General features: G+C 40.2%; 1 long non-coding RNA gene and 1 pseudogene across 1 annotated transcript; both read left to right on the forward strand.

Moving 5' to 3' along the window:
- Nucleotides 1-308: 308 nt before the first annotated feature.
- On the forward strand, nt 309-13,154 carry LOC136791064 (ubiquitin carboxyl-terminal hydrolase 42-like; annotated as a pseudogene).
- Nucleotides 13,155-13,183: 29 nt separating this feature from the next.
- Nucleotides 13,184-22,067, forward strand: LOC136791090 (uncharacterized). Its single transcript, XR_010832331.1, has 6 exons — nt 13,184-13,486; nt 14,581-14,692; nt 15,012-16,120; nt 17,571-17,613; nt 19,195-19,323; nt 21,137-22,067. It is a non-coding gene; the product is annotated as an uncharacterized lncRNA (long non-coding RNA).
- Nucleotides 22,068-22,081: the final 14 nt, after the last annotated feature.

Raw genomic sequence — 22,081 nt, forward strand, 5'->3', positions numbered from 1 at the left:
CCTCTGGAAACCAGAAGTGTTTTGGTCTCTCTTCCCTTCGAATGACTCCACACCTCTCATCAGATAATGGATTGCTGACCTAGAATCAGAGAACATCCCAAGGTGGAAAGGGCTCACAATAATCAGCGAGTCTAACTCCTGGCTCCACACAGGACCACCCCAAAAGCAGAGCCTATGTCTGAGAGCATTGTTCAAACACTTCTGGACCCCCGTCAGGCTCGGTGCCATGACCACTGCCCTGGGCAGCTGTCCCAGTGCCCGAGCGCCCTCTCAGGGCAGCACCTGAGGCGCACGGGGCTCGGCGGGGCGGCCCGGGAGGGGAGGAGGACGGCGGGGCGAAGCGGCCGCTCCCTCAGAGCCGCCTCCCCGCCGCCTCGCCCGCACGTCGGGGCTTTTTCGTGTCGGGGCTTTTTCGTGTCGCGCCCTCGGGCTCTCGCCGCGGGCGACATGCCGCTCCCCAGCGCGGACAGCTTGCGCGCGGGGCCTGCCCGCGGCGGCGGCGGGAGGGAAACCCCAACCGCAAAGCCCTCCCGGCAGGGAGAGCTCGGGGTGAGGGCCGGTCCGGCACCGACAGTAAAGACACGCCGGAGGAAACGCTCTGCTTTTAGCCGTGAGCACCGCGGCCAGGTTGAAAAGGCGTCACGCTGGAGCTCCGAGTTGGGCGGCGTTCCGAGGCCGTTGTGGCAGTTGTGGAGACGGCCTCGGCTGAGGTGGCGGCTGCTGTCGCTGCTGTCCCCTCTGTCCCCGCTGTTGCCGCTGTTCCCGGCGCCTGGAGACCCCCGGCAGCCCCCTGTGACAGGACCTGTGGCCCCGGGGAGCAGGACCTGTGGCCCCCTGTGCCCGCCGCCTCGTCGGCCATCCCGGCAGCAATCCTGCCAGCACAGAATAGCTCACCGGCTTTACGTGCGTTTCAGGGTAAAGTGACGATTAACTTCTATTTCCTGGCTTGGGTGCTGCTTTATTCTTTAACGGAGCTTCAGGTTTAAAGGTTAAACTCAGTTCTGTCAAGGTTAAACTCAGTTTCGTGAATGGCATCTTGGACAAAATCTTAAGCTGTGATTGACTCTCTGCTTAACAGAGGCCAAACGTGTACCTACTGAGAAGCAGGTCATAGGTGATAAGCCCTCACAAATTAACTTGCTATCACAAAGTGACGCCCAGAAAAAGTGTATTCAAAAGCTAGGCTCATTATAGAATCACAACCAAGCCATCATGACTGGTGCAGTAGACAGTGAGGTAGAGGGTGAGCCCTGGAAAGACAGAAGTAAAGTAGCAGCGAAATGCAGGTACCTTTGTGCACACGAAGCAGAAAAGCGCAGGCAGTAAAGTAATAGTGCTCCATTACTAGCGTGAGCAACAATTATATATAAATCGCAACCATTATCTATTAGATAATAGGTAATAATTAATAGATAATTGCAAAGCTCCAAAAATGCAATAAATAACTGATTCCCCTCAGAGAACGTCATTTGCATTTTTTTATTAAAAAGACTCCAGAGTTGTAATGGATTAAAATCCTACGAAAGTGAAAGAAATGGCATCAGCCACTAGTTCTGCAGAAGCTAAAAGTAATACTGATAGAGTTTTGATGGAAATTTTTCCTTTGTGTGTTTAGTTTGGGGATTCCTTTTAAATCATTCATACCAGCAATTTAGTTCTTCAAGGCCGTTTCTTTGAGATTAAGTGACAGGACTTCTACTACTCTTTTCTTCTTGGAATGCTTCTTGGTATTCTTACGTCAGCCAGAACATTTGTCTCTGTCGCAGATGAGAACAATGACCATAGTTAACAAGCCCAAATCTTCAAAGTCTAAAAAGCCATCTTCAAGGCGGTCTGGCAAATCCAAGAAACCGAGTACTAAAAAACTGATGTCACGCACCGCAAACTGGGGCCGGATACCACCTGCAGAAGATTCAAGCCAAGTCTCTATGGCCCAAGGATGTGGAGGTGCTATTTATTGTAGATCCTCTGAAAAATCTAAGCCTTTTGCCCAAAGAGATCTAAGTAAGTGTGCGCTTTATCCTGCCTCCGTTTTCTTCAAAACAAAAGTAGAAAGTGCAGTTCTTAACTTGTTGCACTGATAGAGAACGGGACTACTGTGAATAAAGACTTCAAAAGCGATTCTCCTAAGGCAACTGAAGTGACTGACGTTACAGAAATTAATTTTGATATATTTACAGTCGACAGAGAAATATGGGGAGCATTTTGTAATGCACAGATTCATCCATATCTTTTCTGTTTTGCAAAGAAAAGTGTTTGATTGTTGCTATTCACAGGTTCCATTATTCACAGGTTTTTGAATGCTAAGATTGCTCAGGAAAAGATCTGATATTTGTAGGGGTACCGTCATTCCTAGTTATTTGTTTTTACATTGTCCTTGCATTTATTACCATATAATTTCAAGTCTAAGTTTGTGGTTGAAGTTATAATAAGGAAAAAAGCAGTAGTTGAGGTAATCAGGTTAAAGATTATAGCTGGAGAGGAACTTGGCGTTAGATACTAAAAACAGGATGGCAGTTAGCCTTGCCTTAGAAAAATTAAAATGGTCGACTAAACTTTTTTTTCCCAACACGTTGTGTTGACCAGCCAATTTGAATTTGGCGGTATTAAAGCTGTCTGCAATAAGTTTTTCTGTTTTGGATTGTAGCTAGTTCCTCTAGGTGCTCCCGCAGAATAGTATTTTTACCATACCTATATATACTTTATATTTTTACTATACCTATATATACCTAATACCTTTCTTAGAAACAAACAAACAAAATCTCTTTTTAAATATAACTTTCTTGCAGTTGTTAATGATGGAATTGCTCCGCCACAAAGGATTCTTTTTCCACCTGAGAAGATACGTATGGATTGGCAAGAAACACAAAGTGTTGGAGTTGGCCTGTACAATCTTGGCAACACGTGTTTTCTTAATGCTACTCTACAGTGTTTGACCTACACCCCCCCACTTGCCAATTACATGCTTTCTCTTGAGCACAGCCAGTCATGTGAGTACTTTCTAACAGTATTTTAAATCTGTTGGATAGCTGTGAAGGTGAAAGAACAGCAGTGATTCTGTGAGACAAACTTACTTGCCTGATTTTACCTGTAGAAGCTGGCTTTGAGCATTGTATTAGCAGTGGGCTCGGAATAGCATATGGAGTGCGTTTAATGCACCATGTGTTTTGTTTGCTTGTTTGTTTGTTTGTTTTTTTAAAAGGATCTTTTCTTGCTTCATGGGAATAATGAAGTGCATTGGACAGTAATGCATTTAATGAACATTTGGCATTTGGGCTATTTGGGCTTCCTGCTGCTAGAAAGGCAATAAAATTTAGGATGTTGGCATCATAGGTCTTTAGTCTGCACAGCCGAGGTTCCATAATGCACTACAATAAATGGTCTGTTCGTTGTTGAACCAATTAAAAAAAAAAAAAAAAACAAAAAAAACCTAGAAAGCAATATGAGCTGTTATGAACACGACCAGATTTTTTTGTGGGACTGTATTAAAATCTAGACTGATTTTGTCCTAAATAAAATGTTGTACTATAAAGTAAATGTTGTACTAAACCTGTATGCTTTTTAGGCTGGTATCTTTGTATCGATACCTAGAAATTTAACTGTTTTCTTCCTGTATATAGAAATCGTTTCAGTTAAGAATCCTGTTGAAAAAAGGAGGGCAGAAGTACTATTACATACATTACTGTAATTTTTCCTTTCTCCCAAAGGACTCGTAGCTCTGTATCATGAAGCTCACCTGACAGCACTGTGCTGAAAATAACCCACGTTCTCTTAATGCTGTATCATCAAGGTCAAATATTCTTTCCTCATACATTTTGCAACCTGTGGAGTTCACATTCCTGTCAGCCTTTACAAACGTGACGTTGCAGTAGTCTTTTAGATTTCTCATCACAAAATGCACTTGAATACAGGCTTAATGGATATTTTTATTCTATAAAGTTGTGTGAAATGAAATGTTAGGAGACTGTTGGGACAAGGAGAGTGGATATTGTATCTATAGTTTAAATGTTACTTATATGTTTGTTTGTAGTTATGTCTGTTTCGCTAGACTGGGATGCTTTCTTCTTTCACTCTTCAGGTCGTGAACAAGATTTTTGCATGATGTGCACGATGGAGACTCACATTAACCAGGCCCTGCGTTGCACTGTTGATGCCATCGAGCCTACGCGTGTTATCAATAATCTCAGTCGTAAGTGGCTTCAGATGTGTTTCTTTTTCAGCATCTTGTAATCTTCAAATAATTATTTGATGTGTATAAATGGTTTTAACACTGTAAAGAAGAGAGATTTTAGAAACAGGAGAATTACTTCATTTTTAAATGAGGTGAATACTATCATCTTCTTATTTAGGAATAGGACAACATTTCCGTTTTGGCAGTCAAGAAGACGCACACGAGTTCTTGCGCTATACTGTTGATGCTATGCAGGAAGCGTGCTTGAATGGAAGCACCAAGTAAGCATAAACAAATTCACTTTTATACGTTCTCTAGCACCTTTTAGGCCTTTATTTACTATCAAAACTGAAAGTCTAGGTCATCCTTGGTTTTCATAAAACTCTTTGAAGAGTTAACTGTGTGCCTTAAATCTTCTGAGGTCTGATTATAATTTATTTCCAGATTGGACAGATCTTCTCAAGCTACCACCATCATTCATCAAATATTTGGAGGATTTCTAAGATCAAGAGGTACTTTTAAAAATATTCCTGTCCTTAGAACTGATCTGTGTCTTTTGTCGGTAGTAAAGCAGTCTGTAGTTTGTCTGAAGTAGTATCTATCGACAACTTGAATGTGGACAGTTAGTCTCCTTCACGTGTTGTTAAGCATTTATATTTTGCTTCCAGTGAAGTGCTTGAATTGCAAAGCAGTTTCGGATACGTATGAGGCATTTCTTGATATCACTTTGGATATAAAGGTAGGAGGTTTTGTAAATATAATTCTTTATGTTTAAGTACACGTATAACTTTCTAAATTAAACTTGTTTAACTTAAAAAACCAAACCACATACAATGTTAAAATATAAGAGCTTGGTGGTGGTTAGAAAGTGGATTGGACTTTGTCCTTCTGTGGAACCCCTGTAAATAGTCTCCACGTTTGCATTGGGTTTAAGGGGAAAGAATTTTATGTCTGCACAAATTATGATACTGTCATACTTCTTTGTTGTTCTACCTCAATATACATCTAATTGTTAGACTGCTGGATTTGTTGCCAGTATTGATGACAAAGCACACTATAGATGCTGTCTGCGTTACTGGAAAATGATTTGTTTCAAAGTAAAATGACTTCCAGGTGAGGTAAACGCTGAGCATGCTCTTTCTGCCTCCTTCTTCACAGTGCTCATAGTAGATCGCTTAAGTATGTATTAGTCAGGTTCTCTTATAAACTCCTAGCGCGTCTCTGGAATTTTGAATTTACAGTGACTTTACGCTCTTCTTTCTCACTCCTCTAGGCGGTTTCATCAGTTACCAGAGCTCTAGAACTATTTGTGAAACCTGAAGAGCTGGATGGAGAGAATTGCTATAAATGTAGCAGGTAAGATTATTACTAATTATGTCTTAATACTAGATATTAGTTTTATATATTACATGACTTAGAGCGTAAGTTATCTTTTAACTTCATTTAGAAATAAGGAGACGCAGCTTTCTTGTTGTTGTTGTTGTTGCTTCATTTGTAGTAGTGGTGAGCTGAAGCAAGGAGCTATGGAGAATGATTTGGAGTGGAAGGCAGCAGCAGGTTCCTGCAGGTCCCAGCGTTCACTGTGAAACAAAGTTAGATTGAGTGTCAGGGAATGTGAGCTGGCTCTGTGGTAATGAATGTTAGCAGCCTGTGCTGGCTCACTAAACAGCGTCTTGCACAGCTCTTGAACTGTGAAACCTGTCGATGTGGACTAATGTCCGAAATGAGCTCCCTTAAGCCTAACCCGTGCACAGGGAAAGCCTGTTGAGTTCAGGCGCTCTCTGTGCTGATCAATATGTAAGATGTTTCTACGTATGTGAGAAACAATTGGAACATTTGTATAAGATGGTTTGGCAAAACAAGTTGTTAGTCAAACATCCCCTCAGAAAAGCACAGAGTGCCCGGCTCAGTTCTGTAGGATTCATGCCTGACCCCTCTAAATGAAAAATGCAGTATCCACTTCTTGTTGTTGGATTCTAAGGAAATTAGGGTGTCAAATCAAGAGCGTCCAATAGGTTATTAAAGCAATTTAATCCCAGGTTCGTCTTGGCCTGCGGATCCTAGAAAGCAACATGCAGCGTATTCAGGATTCTCATAAGTGATGTCTGAGGAAGAGAAAGAACTGTAATAGCACCTCACATCTGAATTGCATGGTCCTTCCTTAATGTGCTCTTTGAGGTGTGATCGGTTCAGTCACACTTAAAGCCAGAATTTTCCGTCTTTTTGTGAGTTTAAAAGGAAAGGCCTTGCACATGTACAGTACTTTTTCCATTGCTGATAACTGTTATTAGTCTTATATATAACTCGTTTTTAATATATTTTTTTTAATATTTTATAACTCCCTGGTAATACGCTTTCGTGAGAGATTCCTGTTCCCGCTGTGCTCTGAGTTGTTGGGAAAACTTACCTTCTTCTCTGTATTAACAAACGTGACATGCAGTGCATGGGTTTATGAAAAGAAAAAACCAAACATATGATGCAAGTAAATATCATTCAAATAGCATAAGCATGCGTGAGACATTAAAAGGAGTTTGTTTTGGGGGCGAAAAAGAAGATGCTTTCAAACGCTTGTTTCTGCTTGTTTTTAAGGTGTAAAAAGATGGTTCCTGCATCCAAGAGATTTACCATACACCGTTCTTCCAACGTTCTCACAATATCACTGAAAAGATTTGCAGATTTCACAGGTGGAAAGATCAACAAGGTATATTTCCCGCTGTAATGCAGCTTTGTCATCATGTAATGGGACATCCCCCAAAGCTGAAAGTTGTTAATATTTTCAGACAATAATTGTAGACTAACGACTGTGGCTTATTCTTTCTCTTAATATCAGTAAAGTTCCTGCTTGACAAGAAGCATATACTTTCCTCTGAGAAGGCTAATTCGTCAGAAAACAGTTGTCTGCAACTTCTAGTATTAAACGTTGCTTATGGGAAGACTTATTTTTAGTGAATCAAGAGATATATTCATATAATTCCAGTCTCTGTTTTTTGGAAGTGTTTTTCTCTGGCTAGTCCGCGAAGTACTCTGATATAATTTTTCTATCTTCTTGGTCTCTCTTTAGGAAGTAAAATATCCTGAGTATTTGGACCTCCGAGCCTACATGTCTCAATCAAGTGGAGAACCACTCCTCTATGCCTTATATGCGGTGCTGGTGCATCATGGTATCAACTGTCGCTCAGGACACTATGTATGCTACATAAAGGTAGAAGTCAGCATCATTTCTAACAGGGTAAAGGTTGTGCTGGCAAACCAGTTCAAGTGTTACTAGTAGTACTGTTTCTAGGGAAAAAGATTTCATTATATGTTTATTTGACACGTGTGTATTTTATTGCTATCTGTGATTTCATTTGGAAAACATGCAATTCATCTAAAGATATCGTTGTCTTTATTTGCAGGCTGGTAATGGACTTTGGTATCAGATGAATGATGCAAAAGTAGTCCGTACTGACATTAAAAGAGTTCTTGGTCAGCAAGCTTACTTACTTTTTTATATCAGGTAATAACAAGTATTCAAATGTGTTCAGAAGAGATTTACTCTCCTGTTATTGATACTTTTCTTTTTGCAAGTGTTTTTCTTTCTCTCCCAGGAAAAGATGATTATTTCTCTAATTCAGTTCTGTCTAACCTGAAATTCTCTGTCATTTATTATCTTTTGTTGCTTGGCCTTAAACTGCAGCACTTGTGTAAATTGCTGTATATGTGTTATCTGTAGCTGGCTAATTTAGAGAAGGAGAGAAATGAAGGTCATCTGTGGTGTAAGAATGAATTATTGCTCTGAAAGTGATAGTCATAGTAGGAAGACTGTTACCTACTTTTCAGTTTGTAGTCTTGGCTAAGTCTTCTGTAGAGAAGGCTTCCATATCGTATGAACTGTTCCTATAAAATTATAGGATGGGATTTAATCCAAGAGTAGGCCGAAAGAAAAACTAAACTGAGATCACTGCTCTTTTCTGAAGGCGCTATGATTTGACGCTCGGAGAACGTGCTTTTTACTTAGCAGCACCATCTTATCCCTGTTCATTCCCCCCTGGTTCATTAGCCCCCTGGGGGGCTAACAGTAAGCAGGCTGGATTTCTGGGACCACGACTTCCTCCTCATATGATTAAGGTAATTTAGGGAAGCGGGAGGGCAGATAATGGCACCAAACGGACAGTGGGTTTGGGGTTTGGTGTGGGGTTTTTTGTTTGGTTTTTGGCATCTTTGTTTTGTTTTCCTTCCCACGCTGCAGCTTTCTTCACAGCCCTCATGCTACAGCCAGAGTCATTCAAACAGTGGTTACTGCTGAATTGCGCAGCCATGCGACTCCATTGTTTATACCTCCTAGACAGCTTTGTAAAGCACAGAGAGCTACGCTCTTTGACAATTTAAGTAGAGTGTACTAATCCTCGAATCATTTAAAAGAGGACTTGTTTTTCCTATCACTTTAGCTAAGACAGGGAAACCAAATTGTCTTATTCCTGAGCACCAGAACAATTATTCCAGGCTTTTTGGGGTATGTTTAAAGGGGAAACTAAATATATTTGGGAATAGCTTTAGGTAATGTTAAGTTGTTTGGATGGTTTTCAAAAATGATGTTAATTTGATATCAATATGCAGTAAACCAAAAGCAGGAATTAAATGCACTTATGGGACTTGCATTTATCTTTTAAGGGCAGTGTTTTTTGCTTTTTAGGTGTTAAGACCATTTGTAGAAATACTTAGTAGGAGAATGACATGTTTAAAAATGTTAAATGGAGTGTTTGCATTAACCCGTCTTGCAATTTCTTCTTTTTAAATACAGAATTCAAGTCGTTTAAATGGAAATGGATCCATAAAAGAGGATGCAAATACCACTGGTGTCACCCGAAAAAGGCCATCTTCAGCACCACCAATGGCCTGTGTTCAAGAACAGGCGATTACCAGGCCTTCAATTACTGATACGTCAAAAAACCAGAAGATCACCATCAGTATTCACAATAAATTGCCTGCTCGTCAGACTGTGTCACAGCCTGACTGTCTTAGCAGTGCTGTGGAGGATGAAGATCTCTACAAGGCTGTTCCTTCATCCACAATCACAAATTCGGTAAAGCAAATGAAGCAAATACAAATACAAAAAAAAAAAAAAAAGAGTTTCTGCTGAAATTTTTGTGGAGCCAAAGGTGAATGGAAATCCTAAACTCAGCTCTGATAACACAGTCCCTTACGGTGCAGAATCTTCAGGAAAATCTGAGGAGGAGTCAAAGGGCTTATTTAAAAGGAATTGCAATGCAATGTGGAATTTTGGTTGGAAAGGTAGTCCGTACATTGCAGAATTCCCATTCTTCCTGTCAGAATGCTGATGAAGGAAGATCCCAGCATGAGCTGCCAAAAACTGATTCACTGAATGCTGCTATTAGTTTAGTTCATGAATCTAAAGAAAACGGACTGAAACTTGATGATTCCACTTGCCAAGTTGAACCTGTTAAACCTTGTGAGATGTTCTTTTCTAAAACAAATGGATTGCTTGAAACATAGTAGTTTGCTCCATCGAGAATTTCTCACCCACGATGTATTCGGGAGTGTTTATCATGTTCCTAATTCAGGCGAAATGCTGAGAAAACACAGCACAAATTTGATCGTAACCCTTTGTGATATTATGCCATTAGAATTTGCAGAGCTGAGCTGACATTAGAACTTGTCAGCTTAAGCTGAGCTGAGATAAAAATTCTTAAGTTTCATAAAGTAGATTTTGGGAGGTGAGTTGGGGTTATCTTTGAAGTGTAGATAATGCGTACAACCCAAAGCGGTCTTGCTTAGCATTTAATGTAGAAATTCTGAGAAGACTAGTCCTCAGCACAAATGGTATTTTTTCTGTCTGCTGACTTGTGCGTTTTAATTGCAGATGCCTGGAGCTATGCCTCCAGTCCCTCGAGAAGTCATCGTGGAATCCCTCACAGCCAGCCAGCTGAACAGCTTGTCAGAGGAAATAAGGTAAAATGAGCACAGTCTGATTAAGACAAGATTTTATGGAAGTTCATTGCGGTTTTATCTGTCTACTAATGCTATTTAATGGAAGGATTTAAATCAGTAGAATTCCGTACTGTATGGCCAGTGTTACGAACAGATCTAATGATCGACACTGTGCATAGCACTCTGATGCAGGCTGGTGCCTCGCGGAGAACTTGTGTTTCTTCATAGAATGTTTTTCCATTTTTCTCCATTATCTGGAGAAACATTGGCTGTTCCCCCGTCGCCCCCACCCCTTTTTTCTCAGAGCAGCAGGTGGAGGGAGACGGAAACGTGTTTTTATTTTGTGCAGTGTCCCGGGACCTCCGAAATCTACTGAGAATGATGAAATACCTTGAACAGTACCAATGTGATGACCGTGGAGACAAGGAGAAACCAAGAAGATCAAAAGAACATGAACTGATTTCAGAAGAAAATGTTTTCTACATCAAAGAGTCTTCTGAGACTGGTGAGAAATTGCGGCAAACTTCCCCTCTAAAGTCTGACAGTGAATGTAGTTCTAAAAACCTTTCCTCCTTAGCTATTACAGATAGATGCCAAGATACAAAGGACGAGACTAAAAATACTGACAAAGAGCGTTACCAGAGAAAGAGGGAACATTCTCCTGCTGAAGAGAAGGAGAGTCAAAAAGATGGTCATTCCAGCAAGAGAAGGTGCTCTGGGAGTGTGGAAGTTGTTAAGCAAAAGCGTCGCAAGCAGGAGTATTGTGAGGGAAGCAGGTACAGATCTTCCCATAGTGAAAGGAACAGCCCTGATAATGGCAGAAGACCAGTAAAATATTCAAAGTACAGATCTCGAAGCAGAGGAAGATCAGAACAAGATAGCGCTAGATATTACCATTCCAAAGGGGAAAGAAGTTGGAGCAGAGAAAGATACTATCAAGATGAACCACGGAAATGGGAAAAATGTAGCTATTACAAGGATTACTATTCACCTCATGCAGCAGGAGACAGTAGAGAGAGAAAGTTCTCTCACGGTGATAAAGACTTTGACAAATTGACTCAGACTTACTCCAGCAGGTCACATAAGCGTTATCATTACAAAAGCAGATGGCCTCACGGTTCCCTCTTGAGAGAGGAAGATGTACATCACTTTAGCACACCCGGAGCAGACTCACATCGTTGCTCAGTAGCTCAGCAACATTCTGGAAAACATTCGCGTGAGAGACATGCACTTCCACCTGTGTCAGCTCATTTGGAGAACTGTCGCCAGAAAAAGGCAAAAGAAGGAAACAGAAAAAGACAATATACTCGTGCAGAAGGTAGTGAAAGTGAAATAGAAAGGCAACGCAGAAAGGTAGAAAAGGAGCTTTTAGGTGGTGAAAACATGAAAAAATATAAGAAGTTCTAGAAGAAAAAGAAGTCTGAAGATAAACAGGGAGAGAAGGATTCCAAGTAAGCAGGGATTCCAGCCTAATCAGCATTTTTTTTCCTAATTCTTTTCTGGGTGCTTCTCATGTTTTGTTTTTTTTTTCATAGTTTCTGAGTTATTTAGATAGCATAATCTGGCTGGGGATCATGACTGGGGATCATTAGGTTGATCAGTGAAGACAGGAAAGGTATTGCTGAATTGTGTCAGAGCACTAGCTTTGGACCACGTAGTTCGAATCACATCTGCACACCATTCTGGATTAGGTTAAAATATTTTTTTTTTTTTTACTTGCACATATTCCAGAGCTAACCATTGTTTATGATCTGTGTACCAACCAGGACCCATGGTCCTTCAATCTGAGGGCTTAAGTTTGCTGCATCTAAAGGAAGTTACATGTGCACAAAGTACCACAAAATAGCTGACATGCAGCAAATCATCGCCTGTGGTAAAATAAATAAAGTTTCCTGTATGCAACGAGTGCCACATCTTTTTTTCTCTTTTTAACTTGCATGTTTCTTTCAGACTTTATGATTTGTATTTCTCTGCGCTCCACTTTGACAATGCCAATCGCAAGCGTAACAAAAAGAAGAAAAAGGAGAAACATCAGGAAAGTGAAAGGCTTCTTGGAACACTTAGATCCTCGTTTCCAGAAGAAAACCCGGGAGAAGAAGGAAGAATCCCATCCTCCAGATGGCTCTTTATGAGAGCAATGCAGAAGTGAGGGCAGTAAACAACCTCACAAGGAAGGGAAGCCTTCCAGTGCAGGTGAAAGGAAGAAACATCGCATCCAGCGAGTATATTAAAGGTAAGCGGCTGCAGCATGTTTATGGGATTCCTTTTAGATTAATCTAGAGATTATCTAAAACAGTCTTTAAATGCTTGATGACTGAACAGTCTGCTGGATATCAAAATATGTTTTGAAAAATATGTTTCAAATGTTGTTTTTTCAGCGGTGTGGGGAGAACAAATACAGTGGCTATGAATATTTTGGCTATTATTCAGAACAGCATGTGGAGGGATATGTAAACTATGTAATATGTAAAAATATGTAATATGTAAAAATCCTGCTTTTTTTCTCCTTTTTGTTTTTTTTTTTTTTTTTTTTCTCTTTTTCTTTTTTTCCCTGCTATTATAGGTTTAAGAATATAGAGGAATGCGCTGATGGAAGCCATGTAAAGAGTCTCCAAATTTGCATTGGGTTTAAGCTGAAAGAATTTTATGTCTGCACAAATTATGATACTGTCATACTTCTTTGTTGTTCTACCTCAATATACATCTAATTGTTAGACTGCTGGATTTGTTGCCAGTATTGATGACAAAGCACACTATAGATGCTGTCTGCGTTACTGGAAAATGATTTGTTTCAAAGTAGAATGACTTCCAGGTGAGGTAAACGCTGAGCATGCTCTTTCTGCCTCCTTCTTGACAGTGCTCATAGTAGATCGCTTAAGTATGTATTAGTCAGGTTCTCTTATAAACTCCTAGTGCGTCTCTGGAATTTTGAATTTACAGTGACTTTACGCTCTTCTTTCTCGCTCCTCTAGGCGGTTTCATCTGTTACCAGAGCTCTAGAACTATTTGTGAAACCTGAAGAGCTGGATGGAGAGAATTGCTACAAATGTAGCGAGTGAGATTATTAACTAATTATGCCTTAATGCTAGATATTAGTTTTATGTATTGCATGACTTAGAGCATAAGTTATCTTTTAACTTCATTTAGAAATAAGGAGACGCAGCTTCGTTGTTGTTGTTGTTGCTTCATTTTGTTTAAACAACTGGTGCACGGAAATAATCCCAAACTTGAAAACGTTACATCTGTTTTGGAAATCTAAGAAGAGTGGCTATTAGCTGATATTGGACTTTTCTCGTAGCATTGTCTGCACCATGGCTTGTCAAGCTTCCTAGGCGTGTAGCTGCGTGCTGAAATATTCATATTGGCAGAAGTGAAAAGACATGCCCAGTAAGTAGTGGTGAGCTGAAGGAAGGAGCTATGGAGAATGATTTGGCGTGGAAGGCAGCAGCAGGTTGCTGCAGGTCCTAGCGTTCACTGTGAAACAAAGTTAGATTGAGTGTCAGGGAATGTGAGCTGGCTCTGTGGTAATGAATGTTAGCAGCCTGTGCTGGCTCTCTAAACAGCGTCTTGCACAGCTCTTGAACCATGAAACCTGTCGATGTGGACTAATGTCTGAAATGAGCTCCCTTAAGCCTAACCCGTGCACAGGGAAAGCCTATTGAGTTCAGGCGCTCTCTGTGCTGATCAATATGTAAGATGTTTCTACGTATGTGAGAAACAATTGAACATTTGCATAAGATGGTTTGGCAAAACAAGCTGTTAGTCAAACATCCCCTCAGAAAAGCACAGAGTGCCCGGCTCAGTTCTGTAGGATTCATGCCTGACCCCTCTAAATGAAAAATGCAGTATCCACTTCTTGTTGTTGGATACTAAGGAAATTAGGGTGTCGAATCAAGAGCGTCCAATAGGTTATTAAAGCAATTTAATCCCAGGTTCGTCTTGGCCTGCGGATCCTAGAAAGCAACATGCAGCGTATTCAGGATTCTCATAAGTGATGTCTGAGGAAGAGAAAGAACTGTAATAGCACCTCACATCTGAATTGCATGGTCCTTCCTTAACGTGCTCTTTGAGGTGTGATCGGTTCAGTCACACTTAAAGCCAGAATTTTCTGTCTTTTTGTGAGCTTAAAAGGAAAGGCCTTGCACATGTACGGTACTTTTTCCATTGCTGATAACTGTTATTAGTCTTATATATAACTCATTTTTACTATTTTTTGTTTATATTTTATAACTCCCTGGTAATATGCTTTCGTGAGAGATTCCTGTTCCCGCTGTGCTCTGAGTTGTTGGTAAAACTTACCTTCTTCTCTGTATTAACAAACGTGACATGCAGTGCATGGGTTTATGAAAAGAAAAAACCAAACACATGATGCAAGTAAATATCATTCAAATAGCATAAGCATGCGTGAGACATTAAAAGGAGTTTGTTTTGGGGGCGAAAAAGAAGATGCTTTCAAACACTTGTCTCTGCTTGTTTTTAAGGTGTAAAAAGATGGTTCCTGCATCCAAGAGATTTACCATACACCGTTCTTCCAACGTTCTCACAATATCACTGAAAAGATTTGCAGATTTCACAGGTGGAAAGATCAACAAGGTATATTAAGAATATACCTTAAGAATATAGAGAAATGGTCTGCTTTTATTTTCATTTTCTCTTTTTTTCATTTTTCTCTTAATATCAGTAAAGTTCCTGCTTGACAAGAAGCATATACTTTCCTCTGAGAAGGCTAATTCATCAGGAAACAGTTGTCTGCAACTTCTAGTATTAAACATTGCTTATGGGAAGACTTATTTTTAGTGAATCAAGAAATATATTCATATAATTCCAGTCTCTGTTTTTTGGAAGTGTTTTTCTCTGGCTAGTCCGCGAAGTACTCTGATATAATTTTTCTATCTTCTTGGTCTCTCTTTAGGAGGTAAAATATCCTGAGTATTTGGACCTCCGAGCCTACATGTCTCAGTCAAGTGGAGAACCACTCCTCTACGCCTTATATGCGGTGCTGGTGCATCATGGAATCAACTGTCGCACAGGACACTATGTATGCTACATGAAGGTAGAAGTCAACATCATTTCTAACAGGGTAAAAGGTTGTGCTGGCAAACCAGTTCAAGTGTTACTAGTAGTACTGTTTCTAGGCAAAAAGATTTTCTGAAATAACCCCAAACTTGAAAATGGGATCTTGTATAAAATCTTAAGCTGTGATTGACTCTCTGCTTAAGAGAGGCCAAACGTGTACCTACTGAGAAGCTAGGTGATAAGTGTTTTTGTACACTTATAAGTGGTCATTTTGTAAAGAGACTGCTGAAAAATCTGAACAGTGCTGCTGCAGAACTCTGAATGGGGGGCTAGCAACTGTCTTAACTGATCTGGAATCTTGAGTTTACTTTTCAGTGGACAGGAGGAGAGTCTCTCAAGGCAAACAGAGAGAGAAATAACACCCGATACTCATGTCAACATAAATTTATGCTCAGAGTGTAGGTGTAGGAACAGCGTCGGTATGTATATGGAACATCGGGAGAGGAAACTATATCGGTATTTACAGCTTTTCTACTTCCTTGTCAGAGAGACGTTGTCTCCAAATTAGAAATTGATGTATTTTGAATAAGGGCTGGTGGATCGGATTTATTCTTACTAGTGTTAATATTTGCTCTTGATTAGTACTTAATATCTGGTAACGCATCAATCAGTCGTCAAAAATAAACTTAAAAATGTGTAAGGCTTATCTCGTTGGTCGATACAAAGACCAAGGTCTTTTCTCTTTTCTCTTTTTTTTTTTTTTTCCCAGTATTGTTTTTCTGTTTTCCTTCTCACTGCAGTCTTGATTTTGTTTCTTGTCCCTTAAGTATGTTTTCAATGTGTTGTTGAAACATTTTCCCTTTCAATGCAAAAAAAGGAGCTGTCACTGGTGTCTGCAAGTTGAAGACTGGAGCTTATCTGAAAATCACTGAGCCCAAGAGCTGTCACCTTAGTCTTCCAATAGGACAAGGATGTCTTCGTTTCTCAGTTAAATGCATTTTTCAGGTTTGTGTATTATTTTCTCAGGAATGGAAAGTGTGCGCACAATTTGCCAGTTGTGGGACTAGGAGTTCTCTTATTTCCTGTGCTTTGTTTAACCTGTCTTAAGTTTAATGGATAGCAATCAAGGTGTACTAGAAATCTGAAAACACTTTATGCTTTGTTCTCTCAGTCATTTTGGTATAACAAACTAGCTTATGGTTTAAACCCTCCATTAGGTTAGCATTTTCCCTAAACGTAACAAGTCCCTGTGTGCTACAGGAAGACAGTAACAAAAAATTAAGTATAGATATTCATCCTGCCATTATTCAGCTTCTGCCTATGGACAGACAATTACACTTATTTAAAGCGGTATCCTCTTGAAACCTAATCAGCATGTTAGAAAGCACTTAGTTATCGGCTTTTGTCCTGGAGGGCTGAGGTTTGTTTTGTTTTGTTTTACATTCAGCATTTCCTTTTCTAGCTTCCATTCCCCTGTTGTTTTGCATGAGGAAAACATGCAGCTTTACAAAGTAGAACGGAAAGAGATGCTTTTCAGTCTAACTTTTCAGTTTTTTGTAGGAGTTTTAAATGTGGTAGGTGCAAAACAGCATAAGTACTGCTGCCAAAGTTATATTCAAACAAGTATTTCTTGGAGAAGCAGAAGAAGCCCAGGGAGAAATAAATTTACAAACATGCTCTTCATGCTCTCCTTTCCCAAGATTTCTCTGAGATATATCCCATAGTCTGTGGGTTTTGAGGTATGTGGTTCCCAGGAGTGAAAAGGAGGGCCAAACAGCTCTCCTCTCGGATCTCCACGTGCCAGGGCTTTAGTGTACTGCCACTTATGGCTCCGCTTTTCACCTGGAAAAAGCGACCTCATGCTGTAAACTGAGGAGCCCTGCAATTGTTCTACTTGGGTTTTTTTTGTTTTTTTTTTTTTCCCCTGCTCGTATAGGCTTAGAAATGTGCTGATGAAACAATAAAAAAGCCAGCTTGGTACATCTCCTTACAAAAAAATAAGTACAAACTTGAGCTCCTGATCGGCTTCATGCTGAACTCTGTGCTGTTCTTGTCGTAATCTTGGTCTCTCAGTAGATAATATGGTTTAATTACGAATAGAATCATGTGATGAAGAAGATCTCACACTGCAACAAATTCAGCATCTCAAATGAAATTTTACATTTTCCGTGATTTTCTTTCTGAGCAGAAGTGTGTAGTATTAAATATATATATATATATATCTGTGATGAAGCCACGGTCGCAGTTACTCAGATATCTTAATAAGCACTTGCAGGAAGATAAATTGCTGCATCTTTTAGCATTATTTAATTGTAGGGTTAGAGACATGTTGATTCAACAGTGCTGTAAAGTTTCTAAGAGGTCACTTTGAAAAATACCAGCTAAATTACTGGCAAGACTGCACCCGTTCTTAAAAACAAACAACCCCCCCAAATCATCTGTTTTCCTCTTACAGGTAACTGAAGTAATCCCCGAAGAAGACAGTTCACTATCCAAAGGCAAGTTTTATTTTTAAACATTTTCTACATTTTATACCTAGCCACAACTTAACAACCAGTTAACGGTCGGTGACAATCCTGTTCAGTGTTGAAAATGTCATTCTGGCATAGGAAACAAAGGACTTCATCTTCTTGCTTTACAGCTGAATGTCTTCTACATAATGTTTGGAGAAGTGAAATCTTGCTAGAGGTTTTCAAAAATTCTGCCCCGGTTTGGATGATGAAGTAAATTGCCATAGTCAGTAGATTCTGGCACTGACAAGTTCCTTCAAGCTAAAGAGGGAGTGCGATTGTTGCAAAGCATGACTGTGTTTTGAGACAGGGACGACCACAAGTTTTAATCTTAAAATACGACATGGAGGGGAGGCTGGTTGTTCACACATTCTTGCAAACATTAATACAATCTGTCCCATTATCAAGAACAAAATTAGGGACTGAACGGAGGTCTTTCAAATACCAGTGTTGCAAAAATAGACTTTTTATGCTACTAATGTCAAAAGAATCCTGATTGTACTAAACTGTGTCTCTTCTAGCTGATAAATCAGGAATAGCACAGAAGAAAATGCGTCTGCTCTAATGCTCTTTGGGCTTCGGTGAATTCTCTGGCCAGCAGATGGCGAACTCGCTTATTCTAAACCAGTCAAAAGTATAGGGAGAAAGTAAATGTCTTGCACACATTACACAAGTCCAGGGCATTGGGATCACTGGGCTACATGAGTGAAAGAGATGTACCCCAACAGTACCCCACTTAGATACGCTGCTTGCAACATAAGCAGGATGGGAGGGCTGTGCAAAGCAATTTTGGTAAATTGAGGAATTCATGTATTTCATCAAGCCTAAAGATACTAATTAGTTTCATGTGGGGGAAGGTCAGTCTTTCAAAGAAAAGAAAAAACATCTCTTAAGCAGGATTTTCTGAATGGTGGAATCTAATCTGAAAAAAGGCCACTTCAGCAGGGTATTTATTTATTTATTCATTTATTTTTTACTGTATTGAACCTCTCAAGTAAGCTAGGAGCAGACTAGGAACAACTGAGGACTTGTTAGAGTGTGCCTTTTCACCTGGACTCATGTTACTTTGAATAAATTAACAAGGATAGCTAGTGATAATTTGTGATTTAAGGAAATTCCAGATACGTGAGAGAAAGAGCAGCGTTAAAGCAGTTAAATTCCTGCTCTCTCTAATAAGTGCTCTCTCTAGCCAGTTTCTGAACGCTTCTGTTCTGTGGCTAGGATTTGGTCAGCTTGACCACAAGATCACTAGTAAAACAAGGATGCCGTCCAGTCAAACCTTCAAATGAATGTAACTTACCTAAGATCTACCGTTTGCTATCAAAGCAGGTAGCTTTGTCCTAATATTCTGTACAGTTGACCAATTTTAGCACGGAACTGAAATGCAGTCAGTTTAATGGGAGGGCTTTGGAAGCTGCCTTCAACAGTCCGTTCAGCCCTGTAGTTAGAGAGCAGATCAAGCCGTGTGCAGGGTTGTGACTTCTCTCTTTAGAAAGAAAACCACTGAGCCAGACAGTTCCATGTTGAGTATCACAACAGGGAATGACATTTCTTCCCTTTGTCTTTCAGATGCAGAGCTTACTGATGGAAGCCTTCAATACTCAGACTAAACCTACCATCAAAACAGACGACCTTTTTACCATCCAAACCAACCATTTTTCCATCAAACCCAACACCTTGGGTTTTGAAATGAAACTGGTAAGCCACAAGTCTTTATTGAATCTATTTTGCAGTGAAAGGGTTTTCTCTGTAACCTGATCATTTAAACTGTTGTGCTTAAAAGAAGGTCACTTGCAAGAGCGGTTATAATCCATGCTATAAAATCGAATCATAATAAAATCAATCAAAAATATAATAAAAAATAATAATAATAATAATAATAATAATAATAATAATAATAATAATAATAATAAAATCGAATCAAAATAAAATCGAAGCTGGGCGATCACCAACCGCATGAAGTTCAATAAGAGCAGGTGCCGGGTCCTGCACCTGGGACGGGGAAATCCTGGCTGCACGTACAGACTGGGCGATGAGACGCTGGGGAGCAGCCTAGAAGAGAGGGATCTGGGGGTCGTGGTAGACAGCAAGTTGAATATGAGCCAGCAGTGTGCCCTGGCGGCCAGGAGGGCCAACCGTGTCCTGGGGTGCATCAGGCACGGCATCGCTAGTAGGTCAAGGGAGGTGATTGTCCCGCTCTACTCTGCGCTGGTGCGGCCTCACCTCGAGTACTGTGTGCAGTTCTGGGCACCACAGTATAAAAAGGACATGAAACTTGTTGGAGAGTGTACAGAGGAGGGCTACGAAGATGGTGAAAGGCCTGGAGGGGAAGACGTACGAGGAACGGCTGAGGTCACTGGGCCTGTTCAGCCTGGAGAAGAGGAGGCTGAGGGGAGACCTCATCACAGTCTACAACTTCCTCGTAAGGGGGTGTCGAGAGGCAGGAGACCTTTTCTCCATTAACACCAGTGACAGGACCCGCGGGAACGGGGTTAAGCTGAGGCAGGGGAAATTTAGGCTCGACATCAGGAGGGGGTTCTTCACAGAGAGGGTGGTTGCACACTGGAACAGGCTCCCCAGGGAAGTGGTCACTGCACCGAGCCTGTCTGAATTTAAGAAGAGATTGGACTGTGCACTTAGTCACATGGTCTGAACTTTTGGGTAGACCTGTGCGGTATCAAGAGTTGGACTTGATGATCCTTAAGGGTCCCTTCCAACTCAGGATATTCTATGATTCTATGATTCTATGATCATCCTCTAGAAAGAAAAAAAAAGGAGCAATTATCTTGCATGTACTCTTGATAAAGGAGGAGCTACACAATGGTATATAGTTTCACACTTTGTTTTTGAGAATGTCCAGGCTTAAGTAACAGCTCTTGATGATAAATGAAAAGATTAATACGCAGTGGATTTACACAGAACATTGCGTTTTTAACAATGATCGATACAGAGTATTTGTCATGCAAATCACCTGTGTACACCAAGGAATACTTATTTCAATATATATCTGTACAGTATTTACATTTTATATTTAAACTCTAACTCGAAACATTTTCCAAGAAAATACAGAAATGAAACTGGTAAGCCACAAGTCTTAATCTGCAGCATTTGGTCTACAACAGACCTGGCTTTTCCAGCAAGCGTATCTACATAGATATGTAACAAATCTTAAAAGTAGGCATTGTTTTTATATATGAAGCATTATAAATGCTGCTTGGTTTATAAAGCTTCGGTTTTGTACCCGTTTAAAACTGTTCAAAATGTCAAGTGATTTAGAGCTTACTTTGTCAGAATATTTTAAAATTTAAGTCAGTCCAGGGGAGTTTAACTATTATATACAGTTCTCTCCCTAGATTGCACTGGCAACGGGGCAGCAATTTAATGCTAGAAATAATATACTTCCTGCTACGATCTCCTCAGTTACATGTTACTCTAAATAATTATTTCTGCAGGGTATAAGAACTTCAAATACAGCAAACGAACTCTCAAGGCGTTTCCTTTGTGCTTACAGGTAGACACCGTCGCCTGGCTGGATAAACAGATTTTCTTGAAGGTGTTATTTCAGCATATAAGAATTGATTAAAAAAAAAAAAAAAAAAGTGCTTCATGGCTTATTGGTTTTGTAATCTCACAGTTCTCCAGGAACACTTGATTTGCTGCATTTCACCATTACACTCGTCAGTAGCACTGATTCTGGTTTATCACTATTTGCATTACAAATCTCCTTGTCCAAAGCCTAAACTGATGTATGCACTGCTTGAAAACAAAACGTGGTTGCAGAGCAGAAGACTCAAGTCATTAGGTTAGCAGCTGCGTAACCATACTGCTTTCCAAACATAAGATGTAGAGCTTATTGAGTTTCTATGAAGAGTTTAAACGGCTCCCATTAAGCAAAGATGTCCCCACACTGCTACTTCCTCTTAAGCAAGGATTCTACCTCCTTTGGCTGAGGCTTGCTCCCTTACATTCGAACATTCATCCAAGTAGCCTGCAATTCCACATTCGTGGGGGAAAGTCTATAGAATAGAAAAGGTTCCTCCAGTCTCTTCCTCTCAGCCTTTTTTTGAAGCATGCAATAAAGCAAAACATTCACAGGCTGACCTTCCATGCAAAACAAGGCAACTTAGTAAGACAGGAACCGCAAAACTGATTGCTCTTTAAAGTTAAAATGAGATTTGAAATAGATCAAGTTAGCAAGTGGTGTTAAGTCTGTAAGTAAGTCTGTTTTTGCCAGTGCAGCACAGTTCCCTATCATGTAGCCAGAGCTGCTTCTGTAGCTCCAAGAAGCAAAACTGCTTTGACAAAATACTGTGTCATGAAAGCATTCGTTGGTGCGGTAGGCACAGCTCAGGTTCAACAACTGAAAGACCATCAGAGTGGGACTGCAGAAAGATCTTTCAGAAGTTCCAAAAAGACATGTGGGGGTGGGAATTTAGTTGTGTTAGATAACACAATC

Source organism: Anser cygnoides, chromosome 6 (assembly GCF_040182565.1).
Source record: "Anser cygnoides isolate HZ-2024a breed goose chromosome 6, Taihu_goose_T2T_genome, whole genome shotgun sequence".
Taxonomy (NCBI): Eukaryota; Metazoa; Chordata; class Aves; order Anseriformes; family Anatidae; genus Anser; species Anser cygnoides.